This window comes from Triplophysa dalaica, chromosome 17, assembly GCF_015846415.1.
Source record: "Triplophysa dalaica isolate WHDGS20190420 chromosome 17, ASM1584641v1, whole genome shotgun sequence".
NCBI lineage: Eukaryota > Metazoa > Chordata > Actinopteri > Cypriniformes > Nemacheilidae > Triplophysa > Triplophysa dalaica.
In genome coordinates this window covers 21,880,293-21,900,550 of record NC_079558.1, presented here as the reverse complement: position 1 = coordinate 21,900,550, position 20,258 = coordinate 21,880,293, and the positions used below count along the sequence as shown (strand labels likewise).

The 20,258-nt window shown below is 43.1% G+C and overlaps 1 pseudogene; it reads left to right on the top strand.

Annotated features, from left to right (window-relative positions):
• The first annotated feature begins 639 nt into the window (after positions 1–639).
• Positions 640–20,187, top strand: LOC130438693 (disks large homolog 5-like; annotated as a pseudogene).
• The last annotated feature ends 71 nt before the right edge of the window (positions 20,188–20,258 follow it).

Genomic DNA, 20,258 nt, shown 5'->3' with positions numbered 1-20,258 from the left:
AATTCTATTGCAATCTACTGCAATTATACTTTTTCACATTATACATTCAATAAGTAGAATGCCTTCTGGTACACTAAAGCAAATATATAAATAAAGAACTTAATATATTAACGAAACATAAAAGTCAACACAAGCACATATTTTAGTTATTGCAGAACATTTATGACCCATCTCATGTGTAAGATCAATGCATATATCATTGCGCTGGAAAAAGTGTATCTTGACATATCTCAGAAAAACGGTCATTAAATAGGCGTGTTTAGTATTTATAGAAGGAAACAAGTTCATGGCGCAAGACGTGACATGACGCTGCAGTTTTTCTACATTTATTAACATTTAGTTTAAAGTGTTTTGTGTGGGGAAAATTAACGTTTTATTAAAAGAGAAATAATTTATTGTTATTGGTAAACAGTAGCAACAAGTTTGCAGTGGACGCCAAAGTGCACCGCGTCACATACCCCGCCTCTCTCTCTCTCTCTCTCTCTCTCTCGACTCCATCTCGTTAAACCGGTTTGATTGGCAAGTTAAAGACCCGCCCTCGCCTCATTTCCTCCCGTTTATGCGGCGTGTCAAGTCCCGCCCTCATCTTTAGGCTCCTCCCGCTGCTCTGTTTTGATTGGCAGATGATAGCAGCGGCGGAGTGGTGGAGTCATGGCGGAGCTCCGCGTCCCTCAGAAGATTCACGGGACTTTCTGACAGACTTTTAAACTTTATAACAAATAAATCATGATCGAAAGCGAGCTAAAGTGTCGGGCTCCGTCAGGCCACATTCAGACGACCGGAAACAGAAAACAAGCAAAGATGTGAGACTCTCCGAACCGAGGGAAAAGTCATTTGAGTCCGTTGAAACTCCGCAAATATGGCTTCTAGTTTCTTTCAGTTTCACGCGAAAAACTCTTTAACGGGAGCTACGGTGCGTTCGTTTGTGTAGCGATGGATCCGAAGCACATCGAGTTGTTAGAGCAGGTCCAGCAGAAGTTGTCGGACTGCGTCACAGATGTGGATCGGGTTCTGGAGCTGCTGGTCCGGTCCGGTAGTCTGAGCCCGGCCGAGCGGCTCGAGCTGGAGCAGAACTGCAGCGGCAGCGCGGAGAAGATCCGCCTGCTAGTCAAGATGCTGGTGGAGAAGAAGGACGGAGATCACTTCCAGGAGTTCTGCTGGGCTCTGGAGAAAACCCAACCGCTTCTGCTCAGCTCTGTGCTGCCCGTGGACGAGCGCGACACGGGTAAAAACATCCAGAACATTCATATGAACTCATGAAATCACTTTATATTTACAGCTATATACAAATAAACAGGGGACAGAAATGTCATTTAAACCAGTGTGCGAATTACACACAAAACAACAAATATATTGTCTGTCTCTTTATCGCTCTTTCTAACTTTGTCTTAATCTATATAATCTATTTATCTTGTTTGTCTTGTTTATATATCTCTCTTCTTTTTTGCATCTCGATGTCTCATTTTATGTATGTGTTTATTCTTTAATAAATTATGGAGAATCTTATTTAATAAAGTTATAAATAGGGATGCAGCGATAAGACTTTCTTTTGGCCGATACCGATTTTAACAAACAACTATCGTCCGATACCGATATTGGTCGATTACATAGTATTTTACAACACTAGCTATTTCTTTCTGTATTGCATTATTTTACTGAACATGAATTGGATCGGTATAACGATTTTAAGAGAGGCACAATTTAAGATAAAAATACAATAAGACAACATGAAATTGACAATCTTCATTCATTCATAACATTAAAGGCGGGGTGTCTGATTTCTGAATTACGCTTGTTTAGACAAAGTCAGCCGAGTAACAACCTTGTAGCTAATCAGCAGTAAGGTGCACAGGACGGTCATTAGTCGAGCCCAGCACTGACGAAAGCGAAATATGGGTGTAGGGGTGTGTCGGTTTAGGTGATTTGAACATCAACAACGGCTATGAGAAATTGGACATCCCGCCTTTAACTCATTCATAACATTAACTCATATTTGATTTAACATTGAACATTTCTTGAATAAACTTAAATAAAGTCCATGCTGTTGCTATTTAATTGTTTTGCTCAGAGAAAAGCATTGGATTATTCAGACATGCATCTCATTGCCTCCATACAGTTGATTAATAAACCATCGATGGTGTTAAATTAATCTGATTAATATTGGTGGTCGATACATCGTGCGTCCCTAGTTGTAAACGATGAAGTATAACATGTCAAGCTGGAGTCCGGTCTCACTGCTTGATCATATTCTAATATGCATTTTTGAATATGAAAATATTTCATATTAAAACATTAGTAAGTCAGAGAAGTCATAGCAACTATGATTATTGAACGTGTATGTCTGTGCTTACGGCTCTGATGTGGCAAGTGTTTATTTGATATAAATTCCATGTGTGGGAAGTTGAAAGTGTTTTCATGTCGCTCGCATGCAGTATATCATTACACACATGTTCTCTTGATATGTGTCACTATAGTAAACATGAGCAGTCGGTTAGTGACCTCCTGTGCAAATCTGCTGAGAGATACATCACACAGTAAATGTGTTACAGATGTTTGCAAGATTGCTGTGGTCAGAACCGCTCATGAGATGTGCAGAGATTCAACCGTACACCAGGAATATCTGCGGTCGATGAAATAATGTGGCTTGATGCTGGATCAAATGAACTCACACAAGTTATGTTACTGCCTTTATGCGCTTAAAATACATGTTGGTTTGCATCCTCAAACTGTCGCAGCAGTCCAGCTCTTCAGACTGATGTGAAGCATTTAAAGTGTGTAAATGAAGCACTGCTTACCGAACACACAAACACATGAGAGATCTTTGATGATCAATACACATCTCTATAAGAGCATGTTGTGTTGTTTACTGTGAATGATCACTGATGTTTCACTTTGTCACTGGTGTGTCCCATGACTGGGGCGGTTTGTGCTCCTCCTGTCTCAACAAGGGTTGGGTACCGTTCGCTTTTTAGCCAGTAACCATACCGTACCTGGAATTTGGTGCAAACAGTATCTTTTTCTGGTACGTTACTTTCGTTGTAACAAATTTTACCCAAAAGAAATAAAGACTATAGAAATAACTACAGTATTATTATTACTACCAGCGTATTCTATTTCCTCCTCACACACATAATCACTTATTTATGCAGTGTGACAATTGACCTAAACTACGAGGCTTCCACCATAAGCACTCCATTAGATAATATACATACAACAAACCTTGAAAAGTCTACAACAATTTTTAACAGCATAATTACTGAAAATAACAGATTGATTTGTTATATACATTTTAATCAAGAGATATGGAAAGAAGAACAGTTGAAATCAATAATATAAATATGATAACCATATGCAGAGTCCAGTGTTTATTTATATTTTGTAAGGTTGATCAGGGGAGCCTGATTTATTATCGGTTTGATTTCCACTTTGCGTGAAGTAAAAGAGAGAGAGAGAGAGAGAGAGAGAGAGAGAGAGAGAGAGAGAGAGAGAGAGAGAGAGAGAGAGAGAGAGAGAGAGAGAGAGAGAGAGAGAGAGAGAGAGAGAGAGAGAGAGAGAGAGAGAGAGAGAGAGAGAGAGAGAGAGAGAGAGAGAGAGAGAGAGAGAGAGAGAGAGAGAGAGAGAGAGAGAGAGAGAGAGAGAGAGAGAGAGAGAGAGAGAGAGAGAGAGAGAGAGAGAGAGAGAGAGAGAGAGAGAGAGAGAGAGAGAGAGAGAGAGAGAGAGAGAGAGAGAGAGAGAGAGAGAGAGAGAGAGAGAGAGAGAGAGAGAGAGAGAGAGAGAGAGAGAGAGAGAGAGAGAGAGAGAGAGAGAGAGAGAGAGAGAGAGAGAGAGAGAGAGAGAGAGAGAGAGAGAGAGAGAGAGAGAGAGAGAGAGAGAGAGAGAGAGAGAGAGAGAGAGAGAGAGAGAGAGAGAGAATTTTACTTCACGCAAAGTGGAAATCAAACCGATAATAAATCAGGCTCCCCTGATCAACCTTACAAAATATAAATAAACACTGGACTCTGCATATGGTTATCATATTTATATTATTGATTTCAACTGTTCTTCTTTCCATATCTCTTGATTAAAATGTATATAACAAATCAATCTGTTATTTTCAGTAATTATGCTGTTAAAAATTGTTGTAGACTTTTCAAGGTTTGTTGTATGTATATTATCTAATGGAGTGCTTATGGTGGAAGCCTCGTAGTTTAGGTCAATTGTCACACTGCATAAATAAGTGATTATGTGTGTGAGGAGGAAATAGAATACGCTGGTAGTAATAATAATACTGTAGTTATTTCTATAGTCTTTATTTCTTTTGGGTAAAATTTGTTACAAACGAAAGTAACGTACCAGAAAAAGATACTGTTTGCACCAAATTCCAGGTACGGTATGGTTACTGGCTAAAAAGCGAACGGTACCCAACCCTTGTTGAGACAGGAGGAGCACAAACCGCCCCAGTCATGGGACACACCAGTGACAAAGTGAAACATCAGTGATCATTCACAGTAAACAACACAACATGCTCTTATAGAGATGTGTATTGATCATCAAAGATCTCTCATGTGTTTTGTGTGTTCGGTAAGCAGTGCTTCATTTACACACTTTAAAATGCTTCACATCAGTCTGAAGACTGGACTGCTGCGACAGTTTGAGGATGCAAACCAACATGTATTTTAAGGGCGCATAGAGGCAGTAACATAACTTGTGTGAGTTCATTTGATCCAGCATCTCTCTCTCTCTCACGTCTCTCTCTCTCTCTCTTCTTCTCCTCTCTCTCACCATCTGCTCGCCTCTCTCATCTCCTCTCTCTCTTCCTCTCTCTCTCTCTCTCTCTCTCTCTCTCTAACGTACCTGATCACTAACGCAGCACCCAATGCGTTCTCGGGTAATGGAATTTGGCACTGATTGATTTAATGCAAATCGATACTGGGTTGTACCGACGTAATTCAGTCTGTGCCCTTAAAAGCACAGAGTCCAGTACCGTCATAACTAGTCTAAACAAAATTTGTGGTCCTGAACAAGGACTTACTGTCATTTACTTAATGATTTACTTTCCCTTGAAAAAGTAAAGTAAGGGATTACTCTTGTTTATTTTCTGTTGTTTAATTATAGTTACTTATGATGTCATCGAACTAAATACAATACTGTAATATACATTAAAATTCAAAGTCTAAATTTTAAATGCATTCATTAATTTATCTTTTTCACATTGTAATACTTTGGTTATTTAATAATACGACTTTATTAAGTTTTATTTATTTATTTGAATGAATTAGAAGAGCCGTTCTGTCCGCCTTGAATCCAGGTTGATATAAGATATAGAAAGTAATTAGTAAAAATTAATTAAATACTTTTTAGAATGAGTCATTTGTACAGTAATCTAATTACTCTGCTGAATATGTCATTAGTAACTAGTTACTCATTACTTTTTCAGAGTAAGTTATCCAACACTGTTTGACACACAGACTGAATTCTTCTCATGCAGATGAAAATGAGCCATAATAAAGGTCAGGTTTAGTTTTGGATGGTAAAGTTCTGTTGAAATGAACTTGATGGTGTGGAGAGGTCAGTTTTTCAGGGCTGCATTGAAGGACACTGATATTTTACCCAGCATGCATCCTGGCACACACAGAAAGGACTCAACAAATGAGTGCCGTTCTCTGTCGGATTCAAGTTTCCGTTGTCTGCCTTAAAGCTGTGTGTGTGTGTGTGTGTCTGTGCATGTGTGTGTGTGTGTGTGTGTCTCTTTGCGTGTGTGTGTGTGTGTGTGTGCGTGTGTGTGTGAATGAATTAAATACAGGTCCAGTTTTATGGTTCTTGCCGTGACAATTTTCATGCACACATACGTCCTGTAAAACTCACCCATAAAGCTCTTTTATTATAACAGGAAGAAGATTTAGCTGTAATCTCTCTTTATTGACTGTTTTTTATTTTTTTGTAAAGTTGCTGTTAGATGTATGAATAAGTGGTATTCACTTGTTTGGTAAAATCACACAAAACGCTCAGATGCCAAAGGAAAACAACAAAAAAATTGGAAGGTACACTCATGGTGTGCTGTCAAACTGCTGAAAACATACGACCCCAAACTTGAACTCCATAACCAAATCCCAGATGACTAGACAGAGATTTATTTTTATGAATTTAAATGATTCTGTGAGCCTGAAGATTGTAGTGTACTGTAGCGGTTTTCATTCAGTTCATTCAAACATAAGAATAAATCACTGTGAGTCATAATTTACTCGCAGTCATATCATGTGTCTTATGATTTGATTTGGGAGATTACTATAGCACTCTGTCCAAAAAACACTGGTGATGTCATTGAGCCCATCCTTGGACTTTTTTAAATGTTATTGTTCATTTTTTTGTGCATTCTCTTGTGAGAATGGAATGAATATTGTCTACGAGTTGTGTATGAATGACAGTGCAGATTCACATTTGAAGCGCAGGCATGCATGCACACACACTCACACACACACACACACACACACACACACTCTCAAATACACTCTCATGCAACAAACACACACACAACTGACACAAACACTTTGTGTATCATGTCCGAGCAGAAGTAAATAGAGGAAAACGGCTGTTTGTGAGTGTTGTGTTGGTTTTGTTCAGCTGTGAGTAAATTGAAAGAAAGAAATGTGAGTAAACATACAAACCCGTCCTGAGAGGAAAACTGAGTCTCCGTTCAAGAGCAATTATCAGCTTGAGTTACTCACATACAGCTGGAGGCCCCGTGTGTGTGTGTTTGTGTGTCCCTCTTTATGCGTTTGTGTTTGTCCATGAGGTTATTCTCAGATACTTTATTAATAAACATCTTTGTCTTGTTTATGTCACACTGATGATGAAGAAAGTGTTGATGTTTATTTTGTTTGCCCTCAGGTTCCACGCACAGCGTTCTGTCTGCCATGCCGTCTGACTCTGAGAGCAGCAGTTCACTCAGCAGTGTTGGTGAGTATCTCTCTACCTCTCTCGCTCTCTTTTTTATGTTTCGGGTGTCATGTATATGCACATTGTGTACATGAACTTTAAAATGCTTGTTGTGAGGCTCAGACAGGCAAACAGTGAAACCGGGTCAACAGTGTCTTTAAAAAGTGCAGGTGCTAAGAACTTTGCTGGAAGTCTTGCATGAGGTTTACACCTTCGAATTTAGCTATGCACTGTAAAAAAAATATTCACCAATTATAGCTTTATTAAGTTTTTAAGCTCACTCAAATTAGCTTTATGAGTCAACTGAACTTAAATATATAGAACTAACTTAAAAAATCAAGTTAGATTATAAAGTCAGTTTAATATAATTCAAGTCAAACTGACTTATAAAGGTAATTTGATGTAATTTAAAAATGTAATGAAGCTTCTAAACTTAAGTTTTCAATTTGTTTTTCAAAGTGCCGAGTGTGCAAGACAGACCCAGACACGTTCACGAGGATGTCATGTGATTCAAGTGATTATTGTATATGAATCGATTTTCATGTTTAGATTAAGAAAGGGAAGACTTTTTCAAAGGTCATCTCTGTTAGTAAGATGTAAACTTTGATCATGCACAGATATATGTGAGAAGTTCTTTTATAATCTGTCTTCTGACTAAAAGCAGACAGCAGCGGGAGCTGGAACTCTTCTATCCATTAGACTTGTGAAAGCAGACAGACTCTTATGTTGTTCTCTGGTTAATAAGACGGCTTTTCGGTGGCCCAGATAAAATTGTGGTTTATTTATAACATCTGTAAAAGAAAATACACCAGATATGACTGGGAAAAAACAAAGTATACACAACTGACAGCTCCTGTCTGCCATCTTTGAAAGTAAGATACAGGACACTCTGAGCATTTCAAAACGAATCCGAAGTTGTCACCTCTGTGTATCTGTGCAGCGTCCTCCCCGCCTCCTGCACACCTGGACAAACACGGGATGAGTGAAAAACTGGAGACTGTGGTGTTCCAGCTCAGACAGGTGACCCGTGAGAGAGATGACTTGCGGAAAAGACTCGCCCTCTCCTCACCCGGTACAACCTTTGATGACTGCAGGTTCGTTACCAAAGCTCAGGGTGTGAGAAGACACTGCAGCTTTACTCCAATGAGAGAGAGAGAGACTGCATAGAGTGCTTTATATATAAATAAGTATTTTTTTACTTTCATTATTATTTCATAAAATGATGCTTTTGCTCTCTTTTTTGGGTGTTTTCCAGCTGATTGCTGATAGAGCTCATAAAACTCATCACACATTTCACTGGAAACAACAGACTGAGCATGTGTGTGTGTGTGTATGTGCGCCGCTGTGTGTGTGTGTTCGCGCGGTGTGTGTAGGCCGAGCGTGAAGTCGGGTCACGATTACGAGCGTCTGAAGCTCCAGTGTAGAAGGACCATGGTCAGATCTACAGTCTCTTCAAAACCAGCACACCAAAACCCTGAAGAGATGGCGAAGAGGGCCGCGAGGGACGCAGAGTACTAACCAGTGAGCTCTCGCCACACCCATATGCCACCACAGCAGACTGTTTGAGTTAGTTGGGTTCGAGGACATAGTTGCAGTTAACAGGGTTTGTTAAGCTCATTTCTGCCTGAACTGAAGTGTGTGTTTTGAGAGATCAGCTGAAGAAGGATGTGTGCTCATTTGTTTGGCTGTGAAAGGCTCTGATTGGCTGCTGAAGTCAGGGTCACCTCTGGTTGGATTGCACAGGCACAGCAGAGATGAGAGATGCTGGGGATGTCAAATGAAGATCAACGTCATGTTTTAGCTTCGTTGATTTTTATAGTTTAAAGTGTGAAATGAATGTGATGAAAAAACATAGAACTGAAGAATAATAGAAATCCAGAAATCAAGTAAATTTGATTTATTTTGTTCCCACGGTGCGCATTGCATCAAAACCGGTTTTACAGCATAAATTAAGCAAGGCAAAGAACAAAAACCAAGCAAAAAAACAAACCTGGTGTCATTTAAGTTCTAGAAGTGAATGTGAAGTGTCTCCTCGACAACATGTCATCCTGTTTGCAGATTCAGATTCGTACATTTATTCATTAAGCAAACGCTCGTATCCAAAGGATCTTCAGTAACTCATGCATCTCTCGCTCTCTCTCGGTCAGTACTCTTCCACGGTCGTGCGGTCTGTGAACACGCTCAGCTGCGGGACGAGTCAGAGGCCATGAAGCAGAACTACACGCTGCTCCCTGCAACAGCACTCGCAACTGCCGCAGACATGCGACGAGCTGCAGCGTATCCATGATAACGACCAGAGAGAGGTCGCAGACTTGCGCCTGCAGCTGCAACAGGTGGACACTTTCAGAAACACAGATCCATTCTCAGGGTCCTTCTGTTTGGTCTCTCTAGAGTGTCTTTCTGATGGTGTTGAAACCCCCGGGTCATGTCTTCATAACCCAAATGTAACGCCAAAATAAAAACATTTTATCGTTTTGACAGTATAATGTGTTCACTATATGTTCAGGAATGGCTGTAGATTGTTTGTTTCTACCTCAATCTCTTTAGACGTTCTGGTCCGTCTCCTCTCTGTTGGGTGTTTGATTCTTTTATGAGACTCGCTCGACTCTGTGTCTGTTAGGAGCTCAAAAAGCTTTTGATCTATTAATAATGCTGGATGATGAAGGGATGGGAAATAGTGGACGAGGTCTAAGCAAAAACCAGACTGCCTCTCGCTTCACAGGAAGATTGTAGGTCCAGTTTTTTCTTTGAGGTCACAGGTCATTCTGTTTGTCGCAGGTCGTGCGTGAGAATGGTTCCTCTGACCTTATCAACAAACTCTACGACGCGGCCCTCAGCAAGCTGGAGGTCATGAAGCAGGAGAACGACCCCTGAGGAAACGACACAATGAGAAGACGGCCAATCACAGCGCAGACCTGAGTCGTCTTGAGCAGATGGAGGAGGAGAACAGACGCCTGCAGAAACAACTGGACGTTCTTCTGAAGCAGAGAGATTCAACGCTTCATTTCCAACAACAGTGCAGCACTTCGGTCATGAGGTACCAAACCATCAGTCTCTTTTTTTTTTTTTTTTGATTTCTCCCAAATAATACCCTTTCTGTTTTCATAGGGCACTTTTCCTTTGAAACTTTTTCGCTTGTAATCCTTGTATACAAGTAGAAAATATCTTTGTTTTATCTCAGCATTTTGGAATGCATTATGAAATGGTCTTTTAACATAAATGAATGTGTGATTTTTTTTTTTTCTGAGGTTTGACAATGTCCAGCAGGAGCTGAAGAAGCGCTCGGCTCAGAACGAGGAGCTGCTGAGGGAAACGGAGCGTTTGCAGATGGAGAGCACACGTCACAAGACCCTACAGCTGAAGGCTGTGAAGGACGCTGAGAAACTGAAGGAGGAGAGAGACTCCGTGCTGAGCGAGTACCGGCTGATCATGAGCGAGAGAGATCAGGTCATCAAAGAGGTGGATAAACTTCAGAGCGGTTTAGAAGCGGCCGAGTCCAAACTCAAGAATACGTCCAGCGCGAGGAGAGTGGCCAGCGAGGAGATGGAGGCGCTCAGACAGGTCGCGCACGCACACCTTCGTCTGTGGATTCAAATTAAATGATGCTATTACTTTTATTTGGTGAATTTGGTCCTGTGTCGTCTGCAGGAACTAAACTCCGCTCTACTGGATCGAGACCGAGCCATCCGTGAGAAGACGGAACTGCTGGAGAAGTACTGTCACGAGGTGCAGGACAAGGCAGAGACGCAGAAAGAGCTGAGCCAGGCCTGCAGGGACATCGAGACTGTGCGAGAGGAGCGAGACGTGGCCCGTAAAGAGAGAACGGAAGCTATCATCCAGAGAGACCAGCTGCTGAGAGAAACTATCAGGCCAGACAGGTGACGTGAATCAAGAGTCAGAACGTCTTCTGGTGATCCGACGGAGAACGTATAGTGACTGAATTGATCTCGTGTGTTCTCTCTGGTGGTCTATAGAAGCAGGACAGCGCGACGCTGGACATGGAGCGGGTGAGTAAAGAGCTGGAGGTGTTGAGGAAACAGTGTGAAGCCGTGTCTGAGGAGCTGCATGAGGCCGTGCAGGACGCCGAGGTCGCAAAGTGCCGTCGAGACTGGGCCTTCCAGGAGAGAGACAAGATCGTCGCGGAGAGAGAGAGCATACGGTAAACCAGTGAACATCATCACGACCGTCAAAGTTAAACACCAACGGGGGTTTGTAGAGAGTCAATGGAAAGAACTAACAAGATTTTATTTTTTTGTTTGTGTGTCAGGACGTTGTGTGATAAACTGCGGAGAGAGCGCGACCGAGCCGTGAGTGATCTTGCTGATGCGCTGCGTAACCTCGACGACCTGCGGAAACAGAAGAATGATGCGGTGCGAGAGCTGAAGGAGCTCAAGTGAGTCTAAATGAACGGAGAACACTGACATCAACACACAGACACATAAACACTGAGACTGACATCTGGTTGCATCTGATTAAGGATTAAGGGGCTATTCACATTTTGCGCTATTTTCCCTTTTGTCCAAAGAGTTTGATCTGCACTCACTGTTACACTCAAATGACATTTCTCCATCATTTGAGTTGTTCTTACTTTGTATTTGTTTAGTTTCCAGACTTCCCAGAGGGTCTTGCATAGGGATTCAACGATAAAAAGATTTTGTCGGTACGATTCTAGTCTGAGGACTAATCACGGTTGCACAATTATTATACATACAAAAAATTTGTACATTTTTTGTTAATGTCTACATATTCGTTTTTTTTTTACCTATGCAATAATAATAAATAAACTCATAACACCATAAAACTATTAGCCTAACACTGATAATAGTAGTCAATAAGTTAGTTTTAAATTATAACACATGATCAAATTATGAGCAGTAGCACAAATAAATGTAATAAAGCAAACACACAAATAATTTTAACTTTTTAGGTGTTTCAGGTTGGTCTATCTGTGGTTATTAGTTACAGAAACTGAATAAAGGACTCAAATAACACTTCATAGCTACTCCTTAAACTTACATGCAGCTTTGTTTGTATGCGTTGCACTGAAAGCCCAACTGTCTCCGCATACCCCTTGATTGTGAATGTACATGAAAGATTGGCTGTTTGGTCTCTCTGCCATAGCTAATCTAGTGTGTGTCTTGTCCTCCGTGTCTCTGATAAGATCTTTAAGCTGGTGCATCGCTGGTGTGACTTTGTTTTCATTTTGTGCAATTTGGAACGTTTCTGTTCCGTGCAACAGAAACTTGCAGCCTAACGGAGCCTTGACGATTAATTAACCGTGACGTTTTTAAGTGCAGTTAATAGTGAACCTCGGTAATCACTGCATCCATCTACACAGCAAGAGTTTAGTGCTCAAGACTCTGAAGCCAATTGCACATTAAGTCCGAAATTTGTGTCCGAAATTTGCACACGTTAAAAAATAAATACAACCTCACATTGTGTCAATGACACTTACACACTGCCTCCGATATTTTCGTCCGTCATAAAAACATTCTAACCGGGTTCAATATTCTGTGTTTTGCGCATCCGTCCAGAATTTTGAGTGGCCTTTTTACCAATTCAGTAAAAACCGTAAAAACGAGAGCCAAATACGTAAAAATGCATACGAAAATTTGGGACTGTATGTGCAAATACCTTAAGTGCTCTTCTCTATTAAGGTCACTCTACCCTGAATAATAATAATAATTCATTTTATTTAAGCCGCCTTTTAAACCACTCAAGGTCACCATACATCAGAAGTAATAGAGAAGACAACAACAAATATCAATATCAATAAAACACAAAGAAGAAAAAGTAGGAATATATTATATATTATTGTCATTAATAGTTATATTGTCAAAGCCTTAAAATTAATCGCAATTATTTAATAGACAATAAATCGTCACCCAAGTTTCATAAAAGTGACAGCCTTGGCTGTAATCATCTGTGTTTCCATCTTCACTGGGCTTGTCCTTATTGGTCAACAAAAAGTAAAGCTGATTTGTTAGCTCTTGTCACACTACCTGCGGTGCGCTCGCAGCATCCTGAAAAGTAGAAATATTTTCATCTCCGTCCTCTCAAAAGACGCGAAATGTAAACGCGCCCTTAAGTTGCATAAACACTAAAGTTATTTTTCAAAGTAGTTTAAAAGGTTTTCTTCAGTACATCAGATTTTTTGAAGGTTATAGGAAGGGTGAAAACTCAGCGCAGATGTCACTTTTTCTTCAGGGAGTGTGTGGATGAGCAGATGCAGCAGGAGGCACGTTTTCGTCAGCTGATGGCTCATAGTTCACATGACTCGGCTATAGACACCGACTCTCTGGAGTGGGAGACAGAGACGGTTGAGTTTGAGAGATGTTCGGTGAGTACGGTAAGATTAAAGGTTAACCTCGAAATGTACGGCACATGTTTAATCTCCGGTACTGTTTCACCTACAGGATGACATGGATTTGGATGCTCTGGGGTTTGATATTGCGGAGGGCATGAGCGATCCGTACTTACCCGGGGATTATGGGATCTTTGTGAGCAAGGTGGACAAAGGAAGTATTGCAGAGGGCAGGTTAAGGTAGGAGAATTCTTTCAGTGTGATAAGATATTTATATCCAAGTTACATTAATATTTCAGCTGAACTTTTATAAAATAAATCTATTTGGGGTTTAATGAGACTAACATGCATACGAATACTTTTCATTGGTTAAATATTTGCAAAACCCACAGAAAGATGTGCAGTGATGGTTTATGGAAAATATGGAGATCTGACAGCAGTGATGCATGTTCCGGTCCTAGCGTGCGGTATTCTGTAACCTGTGTGTTCATAAGTGATGTCATTGATACCGCAGGGTGAATGATTGGCTGCTGAAGATGAATGATGTGGATCTGGCCAATAAGGACAGAAAGCAGGTGATTAAGGCGGTCTTCGGTGGGGGCGGAGTTATCAACATGGTGGTCTGCAGACGGAGGTCTCTAGGAGGAAGAATGGTCACCTCTGTGCATCTCACGCTCGCAGGTCACAAAGGTCAGGTCAACTGTGTTGATGTTTCACCATAATGACTTTTCTTTCGGATTATTTTTTGACAAATATTGTAAACACATTTCTCTCTCTCTCTCTCTCTCTCTCTCTCCCCCTCTCTCCCCCTCTCCTTCTCTCTCTCTCTCTCTCTCTCTTTCTCTCCCTCTCTCCTCCCCTCCTCTCCTCTCCTCTCTCTCCTCTCTCTCTCTCTCTCTCTCTCCTCTCTCTCCTCCTCTCTCTCTCTCTCTCTCTCTCTCTCCTCTCTCTCTCTTCTCTCTCTCTCTCTCCCTCTCACTCTCCCTCTCTCTCTCTCTCTCTCTCTCTCTCTCTCCCTATCTATCTCTCTCTCTCCCTTTCTCTCTTTTTCATTATCTCTGTCGAACAGACTGTGGTTTTAGGTTGGAGAGTGGCGTGTTCGTCTCATCTGTTTCTCCCGGCAGTCCGGCAGCCAGAGACGGTTCTGTGTGTCCCGGTGACCGTCTTCTCAATGTAAGAAAAAAAAAACTGTTTGATTTCGGTGTGTATTGTCTCTTTCAGAAGTTTATATGTGTTTGACTGTGATCGTTTCAGATCAATGGAATTTCACTGGATGACAAATCTCTGATCGAGTGTGAGGATCTCCTGCACAGCTGTCGAGATTCAGTGTCCATCTCTATTCTCAAGGTGAGATGAACTATTCTTATACATTATTGAGGATTTTTTCCTATTGCTGATGCAATGAATTGTTTTTTTTCTTTGTATGTATTGGACCTTGATATAGCATGAGATTAAATCATAAAAAATGACGTCTGATAAACTGACATCAGTGTGAAAAGATTTTTCTATTCATTTGGACTCTTCTCTGATTGGATGAGACGTTCAAGAGCAGATTTGATGTTTATTTGTCCACACATCTTTCGTGTCGTGTTCCAGGTCTTTCCTCATACTTTGTCTGGTCAGAGCATCTCCGAGCGTGACTGCGAGAGGACCTCAGCGGATCATTTGCGGCCCTGCAGGAAACAGCCAATCAGCAGCCACTCCACCCATAAGGACCTGTACAGCCCCACCCGCGATGTGGAAACCGACCGCGGCCCACGCGGGCCTCTGTATCGACCCGACCCCTATCACGAGATCTGCTGTCCTCATCCCAACCCTAAACGCCCCTGACCTTTCACCCCATCTCCCCTGGCGACTGCGTGATGGCTCCGGAAAGGAGATGCGTCCCCCAGAAGCAAAGCGGCGGCACCTGGCCTAAAGTGATGGCTGTTGCCATGTCGACCGCAGACCCACCGCTCTCCATTTTCAAGACTCCGCAAAAGAGGAAGTCGATATTTGACGCCGAGGTGTTTAAACGGCCGGAGACGCCGTCTAAACTGGACTACCTCAGTTTGTCTCAGATGTCCAAACATTCCCCTCAGAGCTCGTGGTCAGAGGGTCCGCCGCAGAGACCTCCCGACCCCCCCAAGCGCAGCGATTCATTCAAATTCAAGCACAAAGCGCAGGGGAGCTCAGCTTCCGATTCCACCATCACCACTGGTTCGCCCCCGGCCACGCCCGTTCAGACCTCGGCTTCTTTCGGAGACAAAACTCCTCCAGATGTGGAAGGGCGGGACCGCAATGGGAATGTTGTCCAGGGCTCAGCGTTCAAAGAGGAGGTGTCTGAACACGAGGTGAGACGAGCGAGACCCAATTCGGCACCCGCGCAGCGCCGCAGTCTCACCCCTTAAAATGCCCTTTCCGCAGGTACGGTGCCTCTGACACGCTAACATCATGTACACACGGTTCAGAATGTTCAGCTTTAACCCTTCAGTCTCTCGTTTAGAGCTTCTCTAATGATGAACAGTCTCCTGAGCCCGTGGACCTGGTACGCTTCTCACCTTTCCGTTCAAATCGTCACAGTGCCGCTTTCACATCTTCTCATGCACGTGAGTTTAACACCGCCTGTGTTTACCCAAAACTCCAGTGTGACGTTCCTTCAGAAACACATTCAGTATATACATGAAGAACCAATGTTGTTTAATCTGTACTGCCCACTAACAGAATGATTCTAAATGATTTATAAAACAAATAAACAAAAAATGCATTTGTGTTGAAATCGTGTTGTGTTTAGACACCTCTCCCAAGACTCTCTCGCCATACCCCGCTGTTACGGCAGTGATGAGGAATCCAGTATACACGGCCTGGAGTCACTGTGTCAAAACCACTAACTCTCCTTCTGTTCCAGCACACACACACTCTCCAATCAGGTACACACATGCGCGCGCACACACACACACACACAGTCGTGTACACAGACACACTTTCCTCTGACATGTGTGAGATTGTGACTGTCTGTCTCTGTGTGTCTAACTTCAGTCCACAGCATCAGGGCTGCTGGAGCGTGGATCTCAACCACAAGCGTTCTGCTGAACTGTTCGATAACCCTCGAGGAACTGTACAACACAGCACCAACTCTCTGCCCTCCAGTGCCAGACAAGGTCACGCTCAGACCCTTGACTGGAAAACTATCATCAGTAATCTGTGATTGATCATGTAACGGCTGAAATCCGTGAGGGATTATTTTCAGTTTGACATCTGTGTGTTCTGTCTGCAGGTTTGTCTCAGGGGCAGCGTATTAAAATCCCGCCCACCCCCGTTACACGCGCTCTGGGATCTGACAGAGGTGCTCAGAGTTTTTCTATTGTATATTTACTCATTAGACATTCTGTTTATTGTGTAACTCGTGTATTTAAGTGCATTATGGTACAAATCCAAAGGAAGTTCACGTGTAAAAGACCATTTGTATGAGTTTTGTTGTCTTTGTGTTTCAGGTTCTCTGTCTCACTCCAACTGCAGCAGCCCCACTCTTGCAACCCCGCCCCTTTCTCCTCTAGACGCCGCCTCCTTCAGCAGCAGCCAATCACAGGGATCCATCTTCACCCAGAGCAAAGCGTTATTCAGTCCTGTTCAGACGGGCCAGCGGAGGGGAGACAGGTAGAGACTCTTCCTCCCCGAGATCACCTTTTCTCCTTCCGGTCTCTTCCACCCTGTTTCTCTTTTCTCCTTCCGGCTCCAGATGTGCGTTCCGTAACAGGTGTCACCTGAGCTTCCTCATGCTCAGAGGTCCAGGTTCGCTTCTTTACGGACCTTGAGGTTTGTCCACTGCAGGATGAGAGAAAAAGAACACACCATATACACTATCGTAGTCAGTTTTAAGAGAACCGTTTTTCTGCCTTTCTTCCTTTTGAACTTTCCTGTTATCCTTAACATCCTGGTACTGATGAAGCCCAAAATAAACCCGGTTTTTGTTTTGGTTCTAGGCCATACATAGAGGAGCCGCGCTGTGTCACCATCCCTAAAGGGGCGGAGCCTCTGGGCATCTCCATCGTGGGCGGGGAGAATGGAGGTATTTTCGTTTCTAAGGTAACGGCAGGCAGCATCGCTCAGCAGCACCACCTGGAGTTTGGAGATCAGCTGTTGGAGGTTTGTAAGACACACACGGAGAGAAATGAAGCCGTTTTTTTCATGGAAATCACACTTGAGTGTGTTTGTTGGTTTAGTTCAATGGCATTAATCTGAGGAACGCCACCGAGCAGCAGGCGAGACTCATCATCGGTCAGCAGTGTGATACCATCACCATACTGGCGCAATACAACCCTCACATGTACCAGCTGGGCAATCCCTCTCGATCCGGGTACACATATCACACAAGAGCATATTACAATCCTCTGTTTACATTATGTTTGGTTTGTTTGAAAAATGAATTCGGATCATTGCAGTTTTGGATCTGATCTGTTTTTGGTGTCAGCTCCAGGATGGAATCCTCAGCGAGTTCTCACTCGACCCCGGGTACGCCTGACACACACTCCAACATTGACACACTCAGTGAACACGATGAGGAAACTCCGCCCTCCAAACAGACCACGCCCACATCCAGCCCACGCGGAGTCATCAGGTATTAAACGCAGTCCTTCTGTGCTCTGGCCACGCCCACTGCTTTGATTTGTCCTGACTGAGTTTGTGATTGGCCAGGGATCGGAGTGAAGGCAGGAAACAGGCGGAGCCGAGGACGCTGACGGTGATGAAGACTCGGGTGGATTTGGGCCTGAAGATCTGCGGAGGGAATCTTACGGGAGTGTTTGTGGAAAGCTTAGAAGACGACAGTCCTGCGAGAGGAGCCGACGGCCTGCAGCCTGGAGACATTCTACTGGAGGTACAAATATCTGACGGTCCATACGTTTGAGCGGGTTGGAAGTCAGTTCCTCTATGACGATGGTATGCTGTGATGTCATTTCCTGTGTGCAGTGCAACTCTGTTAGCTTGAAGAATAAGACTGCTGAGGAGGTGTACCTGGAGATCCTGAAACCGGCCGAGAGCGTCACCCTCACGGCCCAGAGTCGACCCGAACACTTCAGGAAGATCAAAGACGCCTGGAGATGGTTTTTACATCAGGTGACGAGCACTCCTGTGTGGTTGTGACGCTTCATGTTTTTCATGATTTTGCTCTGCTTTGACTGGTTTTGCAGATTAAGGGCTTGTCCACACGGGGAAGATAATCATGCACATTTATCGTTGACATTTAACCCCTCGTGACTCAACAAAATATGACAATGTGAGTGTAAAAACGGCAGGCGTAAATCGTCATTTTTTTTAAACGCCTTTGGCTCGTTTCTTTTGGTCTAAGGCAACGCGTTAAAAACTGGCCGACCAATCAGATTGCCGCTTTTGTTCACGTGCCTGGAGCTGCTGAAGTTACAGTAAAACACCACTTGGTGGCCCTCGAGCACAAAACGGGTTGCCCCCAAGATGAATTCTTCTTCTCTGTGATAATCGTGGGTTAGGGTTTTGAGTAAGTACCATCTTTGTCAGGGAGTGAATATACACGTTCTCTCGGCTCATCGCCTGTGAAAATCATTTGGGTATGAATGCCAAAAATGGCTCGAAAAACGATGCCGATAAGCGTGTGCGATTATAGTCCCAGTGTGTACGAGCTTTAAGAGTATAAAGTCATTTTGAGATGCAACTAAAAAAATGAATGTCCCCGGTGTCTGTTCTCTATGTTTGTGATTCAGGGCACTATTTGACCACACCGGCGGGTCAGAGCAAGAGTTAAGCTTCAAGAAAGATGATATTCTCTATGTGGATGACACGCTGCCCAGAGAAAATTTTGGCTACTGGTTGGCTTGGCAACTGGATGAGAATGCACAGAAACTAGTGCGCGGACACGTGCCCAGCAGGTGCATGTATGTCTCCATCTCATATTCACGCCTGGATCGCTGAGTTTGTTTACAATCAAAAAAATGTCTTGCATGCAAGTTTTCAGTGTGAGAAGATAATGAGTGTGTGCAACTTTAATAATAATAATCAACATTTATTTTTATAGCACCTTTCATCAAATGTAACTCAAGTGCTTAACAGCTGCAAAACGCTAAAATATTACAAATGAGGTCATATAATAACAACAAAAGAAAGTAAGTGATGTCATGTGTTTGTGTAGAATGGATCAGGACTGTCAGCGTGGGTACAGCGTCGGCGACAGTAACAGATGAGAGCAGTTCTGGTTAAAACGCTCTCTGCGGCGGGCTCGTCGATCTTCTTCCGCCGCAAACTGAAACACAAGCGCAGCGGCTCTAGAGACGGTCGGGACGCTCCTGCAGCCGACGCCATCAGCACCGACTCTGTGTCCTTCATGGAGGGTGAGGAAGCACCACATTACTCATGTTCACCTAGTGAGCTGCCGACTCAAACATCATCATTATATATCAATGAGCTTAAAGCTTGTTGTGATGGCAATCCCAGAATGCATTGCTGTAGTACATGGTGTCTGTTTAGGTAATCACTAACTCATTAGCTTTGCTTCTCATTCACTGTGTTTGCACGTGACGGTGTGTTTAGATTGCGTCAGTCCGGCATATCAGCGTGTGCAGAAAGTGGGATCGACCAATCCACGGCCGGTGTTGTTATTGGGGCCGCTTGTTGAGCCAATCAAAGAGATGCTGCTCAGAGAGAATCCTGGGAAATACTGCCGCTGTTTACCTGGTGAGAGGAAAACAAACGATAAATGAAATGAATCGATCCAAACGCTTGTGACTTTCTTCATGGAAACATAAACGAAGATGTTAAACGGAGTAAACCAGTTCAAAGCAAGAGTACTGTGATGAGTTAGATTCATATCAACCGTTTGATTGAATTGAAGAGAACTGTTGTGTGCAGAGGGGATGAAGGCGACGCAGCAGGCCATTGAGCGAGGAGTTAAAGACTGTCTCATCATCGATTATAAGGCAGGATGCGGACACTTTGACGTGACCACGGTGGCGTCCAATTAAAGAAATATCAGAGCAGGTGAGATGACTTACTCTGCTCTCCGTCCCTGTAGACTCAGACTCACAAAACCTGC